Below are 14,800 nucleotides of genomic sequence, written 5' to 3' on the forward strand. Positions count from 1 at the left end.
ATTTCGGAATCTTGACTATTATACGCCTTGGTGAAGATTTTTTTTTAATCATGGCTAATTGGAGTTCTATATACCTCACTTATCTGCATGTCAAATTATTTTTCCCTGTTTGGGAAGTTTTCTGCCATTACTTCTTTTTTTTTTTTTTTTTTTTTTTTGGTACCAGGGATCGAACTCGGGTCCTTGCGCTTGAGAAGCAGGCGGCGGAACCACTGAGCTAAATCCCCAGCCATCTGCCATTACTTCTGAGAAAAGTTTCTTTATGTCATTTGCACTATCTCCTGCTTTTTCATTGACTCCAATCAATCTTATGTTATTCTTCTTTGCATCGTCTAGCAGCTGCTGGACTGATTTCTCATGGTCCCTTATTTTTGAGAAATCTCTTTCCTGATTGCTAACCACAATCCTGTCTTCTATATTTGATATTCTGTCCTCACATTGGCTCATTCTGCTGTGTATAGCTTCAGTGGAGTTTTTAATCTCCTGGTTATCTGTTTGAATCATGGATTCCATTTCTTTCCTACGTTCATGGTTTCCATCACCTTCCTGAGCGCCTCTATTTTTTTTAGTCTGTATCTTTCATTCTGGTCACCTTCTCTGTAGTTATCTGGGAAATTATTTCTGCTTTGATTTTTTTCTATCGCCTCATTCATCTGCTTTGTTACTTTGTTGTTACCACTTCAGAAAGTCCAGGTGGGTGGCTTTTGGGTTATTCCCCTTTAATGCCCCCAGGGCTTGCCTTTGGTGAGCTGAAAGTCTGTGAGGGTTGCATCTTGTGCAAGTGTCTTCTCATTTTCTATTTTTCTAAAAATTTGATTCCTGAGTTGATGCTTGCTATGGCAATTTGTTGTCAGTATTCAGAATCCTTAGGAAATGAATACTTCTCAGAAGCACCTTCCAGGTGTAACTAGCTTTTGGGTTTTGAGCCTGCTTTCAACAATTGTATTTTCATTGAGCAAACATATGAAAAGGTACTCAGTAGCATTAGTCATCATGGAAATGCAAGTATAACAGCTTTGGAATTAAACTGGCAATTTCTACTGACGCTAAACATACAGACATAGTGACACAGCAATTCCACCCCTGACCGGGAGGAGAGAGTGCTGGGTCTGCCAGAGACACCACACCGACAGACATGTTCATCACAGCAGCAGTCCCAGGGGCTCCCACCACACCTGGTAAGGAGCAAAGGAAGGCAGGCAGGAGACAGTGCAGCTTCTGTGATGGTCAAGAGCAAGGAAAACGAACCTATGGGGAGCAAAGTCAGAACAGTGCTCACCACTGGCAGATACTGACCAGGAAGCAGAGCAAGAGAACTCACTAGGGACATGGTTGATAACTTGACCTGGTGGTAGTTCCATAGTTTTAAAAATGTATTTACACACACACACTCATGTATTTTAAAATGCATTGAGCCTGAGATTCAAGGTGGCTGTAATTTCCCTTCGAAATCTATACCTCTATTAAAAATTTTAAAACAAAATATAGTTGGACATGGTGTTGCAGGTCTGTAATCCAGGTATTTGGGAGGCTGAGGCAAGATGATCAAAAGTTCAAGGCCAGCCCAGGCAACTTAACAATTTACCAAGACCTTGTCTCAAAAAAATATATATATACATATATATATATATATTTTAAAATTTATATATAAATATATATGGAGAGAGAGAGAAGAGAAAGAGAGAGCTGGGAATGTAATTTGCTGCTATCCTCAGTAAGGTGTAGGGTGCTTACCAAGCTAATGCAGTGCATAATCTGTTTAGGAGAACATGAAAACTGGGCTGACCAAGAGTCAAATTCAGCTGGACAATTCTTCAGGCTCAGATAACAACAGATCAACTAAAGCTCACAGCAGGACATACAAGATTTCCAAAACGCATGCTCTGTAACTTTAAAGTGCTGCAGTGACCTCTCCTTTGAACACCACTACTTCCTATTCACTTAGAAACTTGGTACTGTATAATTATAGATGGCCAGAAAATTTGCACTTTACATCAAGTAAGATGCTGAGCATGGGGCTCAGTGATAGAACACTTGCCCACTATACATGAGGAATTAGATCAAATCCTCAGTGCTGCAAAGTACAAAATAAAAATAAAAATAAAGACAGAGCTATAGAACGTAAAATAAAATACCAAAACAAAAAAGTCCCCTAAAACAAATAAAATTGAATCAGCACAAATGAAATTATCTTCCTCTTGAGAAATTGCCTAGAGACCTAATCTACAGACCCAAAGAACTTTAGATAAGGGTTTTCTGAACAGTCCACATCTGTTTATTGTATTTGCTATTACTGGCTTTTTGCTGCACTGGAGATTGAACACAGGGCTTGGCACATACTAGGCAAATTTCCTACCACTGAATTTTATCTCTAGTCCAACAACAAAGACTTTTTATTTTGAGACAGAGTCTAGCTAAGTTTTCCAGGCTCGTCCCAAGCTTGCAATCCTCCTGTCTCACCCTCTCCACTAGCTAGAATTACAGGAAGTTGCCCAGCTAGTCCACATTGACTGAATGTTGTAGTTTCTATGGGCACAGGGTTCTGGGGTCCACTTTGCTGCTCACCCCTTTACTCACAGTCTTATTTTTGTTTTGAGCCTATCAAAACTCTGCTTCATTTCGTCTTCACCCAAACTTGATCCTTCCCTCAGTCCTATAGTAGCCTTGTTTTTCCTTTGTTTGGTGAGGCATCACATAGTTGCTCTGGGGTGCTCTTCCTTGTTATAAAGCAAGCTTTCTCTGACTACAGGTTTGTCCTTGATCACTTTTTCAGATTGGGAAGGGGTAATCAGGTCCCAATTTGAAAGCGCTAGCTTTTTCTTTATTTATTTTTGGGGTGCTGGGGGTGGAATCCAGGGTTTCATGCATGGTAGCCAAGTGCTCTATTCCTGAGCTGTACCCTCAGCCCAATACTAGCTTTGTAAAAAGGATATTTTGCACTGGGTGTGGTGGTGTAATCTTATAAATCCAGCACTCTGGGAGGCTGCACACAAGGTTCACAAGTTTGAATCCATCCTGGGTAATTTAGTGAGACCCTATTTCAAAATGGAAAAAAAAAAAAGAGCAAAGGCTCTGGGTTTAACCTCTAGAAATACACACACACACACACACATACACACACACTGGTATTTTGGTGGAATCAGGGAAATTTGAATATGAATTGAGTATTAGTTGATGTTAGGGAATTTTGTTAGGTGTGACACTGGAGTTGTGCATATTTAAGGGACCATCATTATCTTGTAGAGGCAATTGTGGAAATATCTGTTGTAAAGTATCATGAAGTCAAATTACTTTGAAATGATTTCCAAAATCTTAAGTCATGAGTAGATAAAGATGGAACAAATATGATGCTATGGTAATGTCACTGGATAGGGTCTGTCTGAGAAGGTCCCCCTAAAGAGGAGATAGGGATCTCTCATCTCACCTGGGGCAGGTTCTTGACATCATCACAGAAAAGCCTTTCTGGATGCATCAGCAAGAGGCATAGGTAGGTTTATCAGGCAGGAACAAAGGAATGCACTCAGAGAGAGTGTGGGTGCTTCAGAGGTGGCACGCTATGATCTGGCGTTGAGAGGGTGTATATGTGGTCTTGGGGTACTCTTAACATGGATGATCTAGCAAGATGGCGGATGATGTGGACCAGCAACAAACCACCAACACTGTAGAGGAGCCGCTGGATCTCATCACACTCAGCCTGGATGAGCGAATCTACGTGAAAAGGAGAAATGACTGGGAGCTTCGAGGCAGATTCCATGCTTATGATCAGCATTTAATATGATGCTGGGAGATGTGGAAGAAACTGTGACTACTATAAAAATTGATGAAGAGACATATGAAGAGATATACAAATCAACAAAACAGAATGTCCCGATGCTCTTTGTCTGGGGAGACGGTGTTGTGCTAGTTGCCCCTCCACTAAGAGTTGGCTGAAATGGAGAATCTGTCCTGTGTGGAAACAGTTGCCTCTTTAACTGCACAAGACATTCAGAGAACAAGGCTGCACACACACTGATACTGAGAAATAGCCAGGGGATTTGTTCACCCCCGAAATGAGTTGATTTGCAAATACCTTACAACATTTTAAGCTAAGTAGCATTTTTGTTTTTCTTTGAGCCTTCCACTAAACATGTTCACCAAGGTGCTGGACTCTTTTCCAGGAGTTGATTTGCTCCATTGTTCTTGCAGTTTCTAGTGGTTTTTCCTTTACATTAAACTCAATGTTTCCTTTTTAATTAAAAAAAAAACCATAGATGATCTAAGCTGGGCATGATGGCACATGCCAATAATCCCAGCACTCAGGAGGCGAGGCAGGAGGATCACTGAAAGTTCAAGGCCAACTGGGGTTACATAGTGAGTTCAAGGCCAGCTTGGACTATATAGTGAGATCCTGTCTCCAAAAAAGGATGCTCTAGGATGTTTAATTTTTGAGTTACTTATTATTTCCTTAGTGTCTGATTGTTCCCCCTCCCCCTATCTTTTAGTAGCCTTGGAGATGGAACTCAGGGCCTTATGTATGCTAGTTATGTGCTATACCCACAGCCCTAGTGTCTGATATCTTTAGGTTAGGTTGCCCATTCTGGGCTAAAGCAAAAACTGACTCTATTAACTATCTTCCAGTACAAACTAGAGCCCTGTATGGTGGTGCACACAAGGAGACTGAGACAGGAGGATTGCAAATTCGAAGCCAGCCTAGATAACTTAGCCTATCTCAAAAAAACAAAAACAAAACTTTTATATGTGGATTGAAGTTTAGAGATGTGTTATCCAATCAACAGTACTGTTTCTTTGATTTTAGTTTCTGCATTGACACTTGTAAATTGCTTATGGTAGGTAGCTTTATTGCTAATATCAAGCGCTCCTTAGGAAATGACTACTTTTCAGAGATGTCTTCTAGCTGTAGCTGGCTTTTGGCTTTTAAATCTGTAGAAAGATCTTACCTCTTCAATTTATTTGGGGATGAGAAGTTGCTGCCTATTTGGCCTAGTCCCTGGTTCTTTGGCACTGGCCTATAGTATTGTTTAAGATCCTTAGGCAATCTCAGTCTTGGGATACAAGGAAGAGCAACTGATTAGAACAACTATATCACCTTGGCTAAAGTAGTATGACCTGTAACAACAATTGCATCAAGCACAGCCTGGAAAATGGCAAACTGTGGTAAGTATTAATTTGCCACCTTTATATGAACAAGATTTGTAGTTATATAAAAAAATCTAAAACAAACCAGAGAGTTGCATACAGTAAATATCCCCTCAACAGAGTAATTTTATGCTCAGTGGAGAAAACTTGAAAGGGGTAAGAGGAAAAAATAGAGCAATAGAAGAAGAGAAAGAGATTAGAGTCAAGGCTGAAGGATATAGGAAGATTATTTGAGCTTTGGGAAACTGGTGAAAAAAAACAGGAGGGAAAGAAAGAAGGAAGAAACAGAAATGAGAACAGAAAAGAACAACAACAAAAAAAACTAGGGCCGGGGATTTAGCTCAGTGGTGCCATGCCTGTCTTGCAAGTGCAAGGTCTGGAGTTCAATTCCCGGTACTAAAAAACAAAAACAAAAACAAAAAACTAAAAACAATGTTCACACTTATAAAAACAGAAACAAACAAGAAAAGAAAAAGAGAGTCCACTTCAGGACACTTCTCTGCGGTCACTGGCAGACAAAGGGGGCAGACAGAGCCCAAATCCATGTTGAGTGATCCAAGCCAGCCAGCAGCAGAATTATGGTGGAGTCGTGGATAATCCCAGCAAGCCTGCACTTTCAGCTCCACTGAAGTTCAGGCTGATCATGGTTTCTAGCTGTGAGGCTAGAAAGATCCATCAATGTCATCACAGATTCTGTTTTTCCTTTGTCAAAGTCCTTCTTTGAGCATCCTATAGACTCAGCAGTAAAGGGAACTAGCAACAGAAAAGGTAGTGGCTTCCAGGCTGAACACCCAGTTTGCCACCCACCAAAGATGTGCCCTGGAGTCCCTTCACTCCTGAGTCTCCATCTGTCTCTGATATCGGCACAATCACAGACCCTGACTCCGAGCTAACAGTGGCTGTGGTAGGATGCAGCGGGAACACAGAGCACGTGGCATAGCATGAAGACCCCATGAGGGCTCGCTGCTGTCTTCCTTGTGATGGAAAGAACTGGAAGCCATGGGATGGTTCACTGTTGCTGTTCTCAGACTGGTGCTTGTTGTGGAGATTTTCTGCTGCCATGGTGCTCAGCACACAGTAGGTCAGGCTTTGGCTGCATGTGGCTTGAAAGCCAAATAACACAGGGTGCCAAGAGCCAGCCAGGCAGTGAGTCAGGCCCTGAAGCACACCCTGGTCTTTGTTTGAGTCCATTTCTGGAGTCCCCGTCTGGAGGCTTTTCCTTCTCCCTTTCTCTGTGCTATCTCTCCTTCCACCTCCCCTCTGCCTTCTTCTTCCCCCTCCACCCTTCGGCTGCCCTGTCTGCCATGCTCAGGGTAGAGCTCTGGGAGAAGAAGGATCCTGCTCTTCAGTTTCCTTTCTGTTTTCAGAGTCAAATAAATATGGGCATCTTCCACCCTTTCTCATTAGTCGTTCATTCATTCATTCATTCACCTTCCTTGCAAGCCAAGTGTGGCCCTTGCAGTGTGCTGGTGCTGGGTAGACAGCAGACTTTGAGGTAGGCTCTTGGGCTTCTCATACGCACGTGGGATCTGTCTACAAATTCTGTTCATTCTTCCCTCCAAGTGGACTGATCATCAGACACTTCCCACCACTTCAGTGCTTCCCCCAGCCCACCATCCACTCTCACACAGTTCTTACTTTTGTTCTTGGCCACCTCCCCAGCACATAGCCCCCCCCAGCAGCTACTGATGCTCCTAAAATATGAGTCAGATCACACTACTTCCTACCTTACCATGAGTCCCAGCCCTCTCATGCTCACGGGAGAGCCTCTGTGATCTGCCTCATCTCCCTTGCCATCCTCTACTCCAGCACCTCTTGATTCTCTGCTGTTTCTCAAACTTAGCCTTCATGTTCTGGCCCTACCTTTGAGCTTGCTACATCCTCTGCTTAGAGTGTCTTTTCCCCACATAGCCATGTGATTATCCGGTGTTTCCTTACTGGCCCCCTCCTAGGCCAGTTCTTTTCTGGCCACCCAGTCTAAAATATCCTTTTTCCCTGCCTTCTTCCTTCATATCCCCTTCTCTCCTTTACATTTTTCTTTGCATTTAATTATAAGTTACACTCAGTACTGTACATATTGATTTTGTAAGTATATTAATCTGTTTTTCCTTCCCACTAGAATTTTACCTCCATGGTGGGGGATTTTGACATGTTCTGCTCACACACGAAAAAACCTAGAACACCTAGACTGAGAGAGTAGCAAATTTTTTTCCGTAAAAAGCCAGATAACAAATCTTTTAGGTTTTGCAGGCCATGCAGTCTCTGTTGCAAACATTCAGCCTTCCCCTGAAACACAAAAGCAGCCACCAAAATAGTGCATTGAGAAAAATAATGCATAAGCAGCTGAACACGGCTGTGTTCCAAGAAAACTTTATAAATATAGGCCGGTGGCAGTGCTTACTAGCTCCTGCTTGTGAACTGCCTGACTCTCAATTAATATTTATTGATTACTTATGTGTGCGTATCTGTGTGTGTTTGTGTGTGTGTGTGTGTGTGTGTGTGTGTGCACGTGGTACTGGGGACTGAATGCAGGCCCTCAGGCATGCTAGGCAAGGACTATACCACTGAGCTACAGCCCCAGCCCTGTTGATTGAATTCTTTTTTTTTTGGTACTGGGGATTGAACTCAGGACCTTGCGCTTGCAAGGCAGGCGATGGAACCACTGAGCTAAATCCCCAGCCCTTTTTTTTTTTAGTACATTATTTTATAATTACAGTTTTGTTTTTTGTTTTTTCGGTACCAGGGATCAAACTCGGGTCCTTGCGCTTGTGCAGCAGGCAACAAAACCACTGAGCTAAATCCCTGGCCCTATAATTACAGTTTTTAAAATACATTATTTTATAATTCCATTTTTTCAGTCCATTATTTTATAATTACAGTTTTCACATTATTTTATAATTACAGGTTTTTTTGTTGATTGAATTCTTGAAGGAAGATGTGTTACTCAGCTGTGACTGTGACAAAATACCTGAGTGGATCGACTTAAAAGGAAGAAAGTTTTATTTTGGCTTACTGTTTCAGAGGTCTGTGGCAACGCAGTCTCTCACGGTGGAAGTATACAGTGCTGAAGGCCTGTTCCTCCCATGGCAGTGCGAGGTAAAGAAGGTGACAGGAAGGGGCTGGGGTCCTAATGTCCCCTTCAAGGTCATATCCCTAATGACCTGACTTCTTTTCAGTAGGCTCCACCTCCTGAAGGTGCCACCCCTCCCAGGGAAGTCAGAGGCTTCCTTCCATACATGGCCTCTGGGGACTGTCCAAATGTTAGCAGGAGACAAGGTCACTCCAGGAGGAAAGTTGGGCAAATTAAACAATTTCAGACAGTGTGAGGTGCTATGAAGAAAATAAAGCAGGTAGTGGGATGGAGGGGCTGATGGCTGGGTCAGTTACTGAGGGAAGACTTCCCTCCCTGAGGAGGTGGCATTTGAACCGAAGGATGAGCATGCAGAGGGATGGCTCTCAGGAGAGCCGGGCCAGAGGCTCCCAGGCAGAGGCAAAGATTTAGAGCTGGGAATGAGTTTGGTGCGTGATCAGGACACAGAGAGTCACTGAGGTAGCTCCCACACAGTGACTGAGGAGTGAGGTGCAGGTTGGCCCGGAGAAGTGGGTAGAGGCCAGGCCTGGAAGGATTTTTAAATCCACTCTATTTTGGATCCTCTATTATTTTTAATTGTGGTTAAAATATACATAACCTAAAACTTACCATTTTAACTGTTTTGTTTCACAGTACTGGGGATTGAATCCAGGGCCTTTGTCCTGAGCAATATGTCCCCTGCCCACGAAAAAAAAATTTCATTTTAAATTTTGAAACAGGGTCTTGCTAAGTCACCAGGCTGGTTCAGACCTACGGTCCTCCTGCCTTAGTTCTCCAGAGTGATGGGATTCAGTGCCCCCTCCCCCAACGCCTGGTTCATTTTTACCATTTTAAGGGTACATGTCTGTGGCGCTGGCATTACAAGTGTTCGCTGTGTTGCACAACTATCACTGCCATCCGTCTCCAGGGCATTTTCATCATCCCCACCCACAGCTCTGTCCTTGTTAAATAATCTCGCCCCATTTCCCCTCTCCCAGCCCCTGGGAGCTGTCATTCTCTTCCTTCCCTATGAATACGTTTATTCCAGAAACCTCACTTAAGAAGACTCACACAGACTGTGTCCTTTCATGACTGGCTTGTTTGGAATAGTATAGTGCTCTGAAGGTTCATCCGTGTTGCAGCATGTGGGAGATTTCCTTTCTTTTTGAGGCTAGATAATATTCCATGGTGCATATATGCTGCCCTTTGTTTATCTGATCACCCATCTATGGGTACTTGAGTGGCTTCCCCTTTTTAGCTATGGTGAATAATGCTGATCTAAGCATGGATGTGCAAATATCTGTTTGAGTCCTTGCTTTTCTTTTTCTGGGTGTATCCCTAGAAGAGGAAGTGCTGAATCATGTCCAGTAGATGCTATACTAAGGACTACGTGAGGCCACCCCGGGCTGGATGCGGGGTGTGACTTCTGGCTGCTGTGAGGGACCGTGATTGCCATGGGGTGAGAGGAGACCTGGGAGAAGGCAAGGGCAGAGTCAAGGTAAGAAGAAAATGGCAACAGCCCAAAGCTTCCCGACTGGCTGGGGAGCAGACACATCAGGGAGTGATTACAAGCAAGTAGGGAGAAGTGCTGCAAAAGACATGAATGAAGACAGGGCGCTATGATCACAGGAAAAAAGAGAGGAAGCAATTCTGTGGCATTCTTCTCTACCAACTCAGACTTGAGTTGCTAGGCCGCTGACACTTGGATCATAATCCCAAATGACTCTGAGGTCAGTTGCGTGGGTTTGGCACCAGGCCCATAGCCTCTCTGCCTCTGTTATGATACAAGTGCCCCGGATGGGGAACAAGGGGCTCAGGGAGAAGGAAGGGAGTGGTTTGGTTCTAGGGCTGAAATTGTTGCACAGAAGGGTTTGGTGGTTAAGACCAGAACTGAGCCCTGTTTCTGCCAAACTCCAGTTGAGAAGTCTGTGACAAGTGGTCTCAGCTTTCTAACTCCCAGTTTCCGCTCCTGGAAAATGATAGGCTTGTTTGGTCTACAATCTGTGTGCTCTGTCTGTGTGTGTGAGCGTTTACTGGAAACCAGGTCCTTAGACATGTTAGGCTAGCGCTCTACCACTGAGCTATATTCCCAGCTCCACTTCCTCTATGAGACAATAGGAGTATTTGTTCATGCTCTGCCTATTGCACCTAATGTATTGTCTGGGCCACGGTAGGCCATAGATAAGTCTATTGATCTTATTTATGTACTTATTGCGCTATTGGGGATTGAACCCAGGGTATCTACACTTGCTAGGCAAGTGTTGATCTACATCCCAAACCCTTTTTATTTATTTATTTTTGTGGTATTAAGGATTAAACCCAGAGCCTTTGCATTGAGCTACATCTCTAGCCCTTTCTTTTTTGAGACAAGGGCTCAATAAATTGCTAAGTTGCCCAGGTTGCCCCTTGTGCTTGTTATCCCTCTGCCTCGGCCTCCTGAAGTCCTGGGATTACAGGCATGCATCACCATGCCCAGCTATATTTTATTTTATTTTTATTTTTTATTTTTTGGTACCAGGGATTAATCAGCTATATTTTATTTAAAAATTTTTAGGGCCAAGGATTTAGTGCAGTGATTCCGCTGCCTGCCTTGAAAGCGGAAGGTCCCGAGTTCGATCTCCAGTACCAAATAAATAAATACAAATTTTTTAATTGAGGTATAAATTTCATAGGAAAATTATAGCCACCTTAAATCTCAGGCTCAAGGCATTTTAAAATACATTTGTGTATGTATGTATGTATACATATATGCAAATTAATGTTTTGTAAAAGCCCACGTAACTACCACCAGATCAAGTTAAAGACCATTTCCATGTCCCTTATAGGTTCTCTTGCTCCCTTTCCTAGTCAGTATTTGCCAATAGTGAGCTGGGTATGCTGATTCATGCCTTTAATCCCAGCACTCAGGAGGCTAAGGCAAGAAGATTACTTTGAGTTCCAGGCCAGCCTGAACTGCACAGTGAGACTGTCTCAAAGAACAAAACCAACCAACCAACCAAGGAAACAAAACAAATCAAAGCCAGCATGGTGGCACAAGGCTGTAATCCTAGCCTATAATCAGGAGTCTGAGTCAGGAGGATCACCTTGAGTTTGAGGCTAAGCTGGGCAACATAGTGAATTCAAGGCCTTCCTGAGCTTTATAGCGAGATGCTGTCTCAAAAAACTAAAACCCAAAACAAAACAAAACCCAAAACAAAACAAAACAAAACAAATATCCACCAGTGGTGAGCGTTGTTCTGACTTTGCTCCCCACAGGTTCATTTCCCCTGCTCTTGACCATCACAGAAGCTGCACTGTCTCCTGCCTGCCTTCCTTTGCTCCTTACCAGGTGTGGTGGGAGCCCCTGGGACTGCTGCTGTGATGAACATGTCTGTCGGTGTGGTGTCTCTGGCAGACCCAGCACTCTCTCCTCCCGGTCAGGGGTGGAATTGCTGTGTCACTATGTCTGTATGTTTAGCGTCAGTAGAAATTGCCAGTTTAATTCCAAAGCTGTTATACTTGCATTTCCATGATGACTAATGCTACTGAGTACCTTTTCATATGTTTGCTCAGTGAAAAAACAAATTGTTGAAGGAATGAATGACTTGCAATTAGTTGTGGTGGCGCACACCTGTAATCCCAGCACTTGGGAGGTTGAGGAAGGAGGACTGCCCTCAGTTGGAGGCCAGCCTGGGATGCATAGTGAGCCCAAGGCCAGCCTAGGCTACATAGTGAGATCCTGTCTCCAAAAAAATCAACCAAAAAAAAAAAAAGAATGAATGATTAAAGAGAACGAGAAGGAAACCAATCTGTCTGTTGTTCTGCCTAAAATCCACCTGCGGCTCCCCACTGCCCCGCCCTTGGCCACCACCATCCTACTTGCTCTGCCCTTGCTGTCGCCCTCCTCTGTCACATGGAGCCCTTCTGCCTCCCTCCCTGGAGCTCCATGGACCATTTCCATGCCCCTGGCGAGTTCTCTTGCTCCCTTTCCTGCTCAGTATCTGCCGGTGGTGAGCAGTATTCTGATTTTGAGCCACACAGGTCTTCAGGTCCCCGCAAAGAGCTCCTCTGCCTCAAGAGTTTTCTCTAAGCTGCTTCCTTCAGCCTGGAGCCTGACTCACTGCCTGGACTCAGCTGAAAGCCCTTCCTGCAGGAAGCCTTCCTGACATCCACCCACGCCCAGGGCCAGGGCCCTTTAGGCCTGTTATGCTCACTTTTTCTTCCCGGGTCTTACCATCCTGGCAACACACTTTTATTTATGCACGTATTTGATTAATATCCATTGCCTTACCATCAATGCACCTAAAGATGAACAACCCAGCTCTTTAAAATCACTTCAGAGTTGAGGGGCCTAGTGTGTTCAAGACCCTGGCTTTGATCTGTGTCGATACCAGGAGCAAAAACCAAGTTTAACTGCTTCTCTCAAGGCACTTGGCATACAGTAGACGCTCGGTAAGTATTTACTGGATGAATAAATGTCAAAGCAACAGTTGCAGGCTCCCACTGTCAAGGAGCCAAGATCTGGTAGGTGATGAGCAAGCACAAGTGGCCCTCCACTATCACGGGTCCTACACCTGCAAATTCTGCATTCTGGCATTCAGCCAACCACAGACACAAAATATTCCTCAAAAATGTTTTGTCTGTGCTGAACATGAATAGACATTCTTCTTGTCATTATTCCCTAAGCCAGTGGTGCCAAACCTATGGCACGCATGTTTTCTGTTTTCCTTTTAAGACAAAAGATATTAATGTATGGATCGTTTTTCTAAACAGAAACCTCAGTGTTCAGGGTTAATTGCAGTGTTGGCGCTTTGTGATAAATCAGTGGGTTTTGGGTTGCAGTTTGGGAACTCGTCTCTGAAAGGTTCTCCATCACTGTGTAACAGGAAGTTCCTTGGGAATATGTTCCTAGCCTTAGCATTCACTGGTTCAGGGGTGAGCCTGTGACCCCATGGTAGCCCAAGAAGCATGGTATAAATTGGGCTGAGAATTTTGGGGAAGAGAACTTTGTTTCAGATTCCCTTCTCCTCCTCCCCACTGGTCTGAGAGGGCATGGGCACTGGATCGGCAACCGCCATTTTGCTGCCTCAGGAAGTCTAAAAATGGAAGCCAACATAGAGCAAACAGAAGCCAAGAGGCAGAAAGAGACCTCCTGACTTCATTTGGATCCTGAACCCAGTCCTGCTCATGAACTTTTTATTTACAGGAGCCCCAAACTCAGATTTTCTGAGAATTTTTGCCAAAAGAGGCCAAAGGGCCCCATAGAACTCAAGCTTGACCATCATTCCTCTTGTGACTTTACTCCACCTGGCCTTTACCTGCCCAGGTGAAGTCTTCACCTTCAAATCCGGACCAACTTGGCCCCACCTTCTCTAATCCTGCTAAAGCCTCCTGTAACCATTACCTCAGCCAGCGCCTTTCAGACAACCCAAAAATGCAGCTATAAAAATTGATGACAGCCAAGAGTGTGCCAGTTATCAAGGAGAGCAAGCTGATATCAGAAAAATTAACCTGCATGGTACTGACATTTTTTTTGAGGCGGGTGTATTTTATTTTCATTTCAAATTTAATTGACACAAAATAATTGTATATATTTACAGGATACACTGTGACAATTTGATACATGTACACAGTGTTTAATAACCAAAGTGAAGTAATTAGCATTTCCATCTGTTTTGACATTTATCATATATTTGTATTGTGAATCTTTGGACTTCTTGATAGGTCTCCCACTACCTCAGTAGCTATTATGTATAGTAGCTGCCTTCCTATTGTGCCTTGCCCCCTCCCCTGTGTGACATCATGCCAAGATGGCTGCTCCCACCAAAGAACAAACCCTTCTTCCCAGCATGCCCCTGTTCCCACCTAGAGAGTAACCTAATACTTGCTCACCTCCTACGACTAGTGACATCCCCGGGTCCTCCATTCCCGAGTCACTACCTCACTCAACGCCCCCTCAGCCCCTACAAGCCCCACCCCAGTCTCTGTAAAAGACACTCCTTCCCCTGGCCATATTGCTTTTGTCTCTCCTTTGTTCAGAGACAGCCCAGCAGATCTGTTCTCCTAATAAAGGCTCTTTGTGTCCTGGTCGGGTCTTGGTTTTCAGCATTTTACCTGACACTTCTCTCTTCTAGTGCTTTATGAAATGTATATACATGTTTAAACTATCACCACCTGACTATGCTGTAGAACACTAGCACTTATTCCTCCTATTTAGCTGTGTTTTTGCATTTTAAAAAAATCTAAAGTTAGCAAAGGCTGAAAAGCAAATCTTATTCCTACAGCCAGGGATTTCCTTCTAAAAAGATCTAACATCTCATAAAAGATGCCTAAAATTTCTTTGGAAAATATAAAATTTTATTTAGAAACATTAAAGATTTTTTTTTTTGAGACAGGGTCTTACTTTGTAGTTCAGGCTGGATTTGAACTCACTATGTAGCCCAGTGTGGCCTCAAACTTGCAGTGATCCTCCTGCCTCAGCCTCCCAAGTTCTGGGATTACAGATGTGCACCACTGCACCTAAGGATCTAAGTAAATGGAAAGATGTACCATATTCATTGATTGGAAGAATCAAGATGTGAAAGTGTTAGTTCTCCTTGCATGGATTTATAGATA

At 43.6% G+C, this 14,800-nt stretch overlaps 1 pseudogene; it reads left to right on the top strand.

Annotated features, from left to right (window-relative positions):
* Window positions 1–3,543: 3,543 nt before the first annotated feature.
* LOC110344223 (U6 snRNA-associated Sm-like protein LSm3 pseudogene) lies at window positions 3,544–4,164 on the top strand (annotated as a pseudogene).
* The last annotated feature ends 10,636 nt before the right edge of the window (window positions 4,165–14,800 follow it).

This window comes from Heterocephalus glaber, unplaced genomic scaffold, assembly GCF_053883595.1.
Source record: "Heterocephalus glaber isolate CG9 unplaced genomic scaffold, H.glaber_assembly_v1.0 deba00000943, whole genome shotgun sequence".
Taxonomy (NCBI): Eukaryota; Metazoa; Chordata; class Mammalia; order Rodentia; family Bathyergidae; genus Heterocephalus; species Heterocephalus glaber.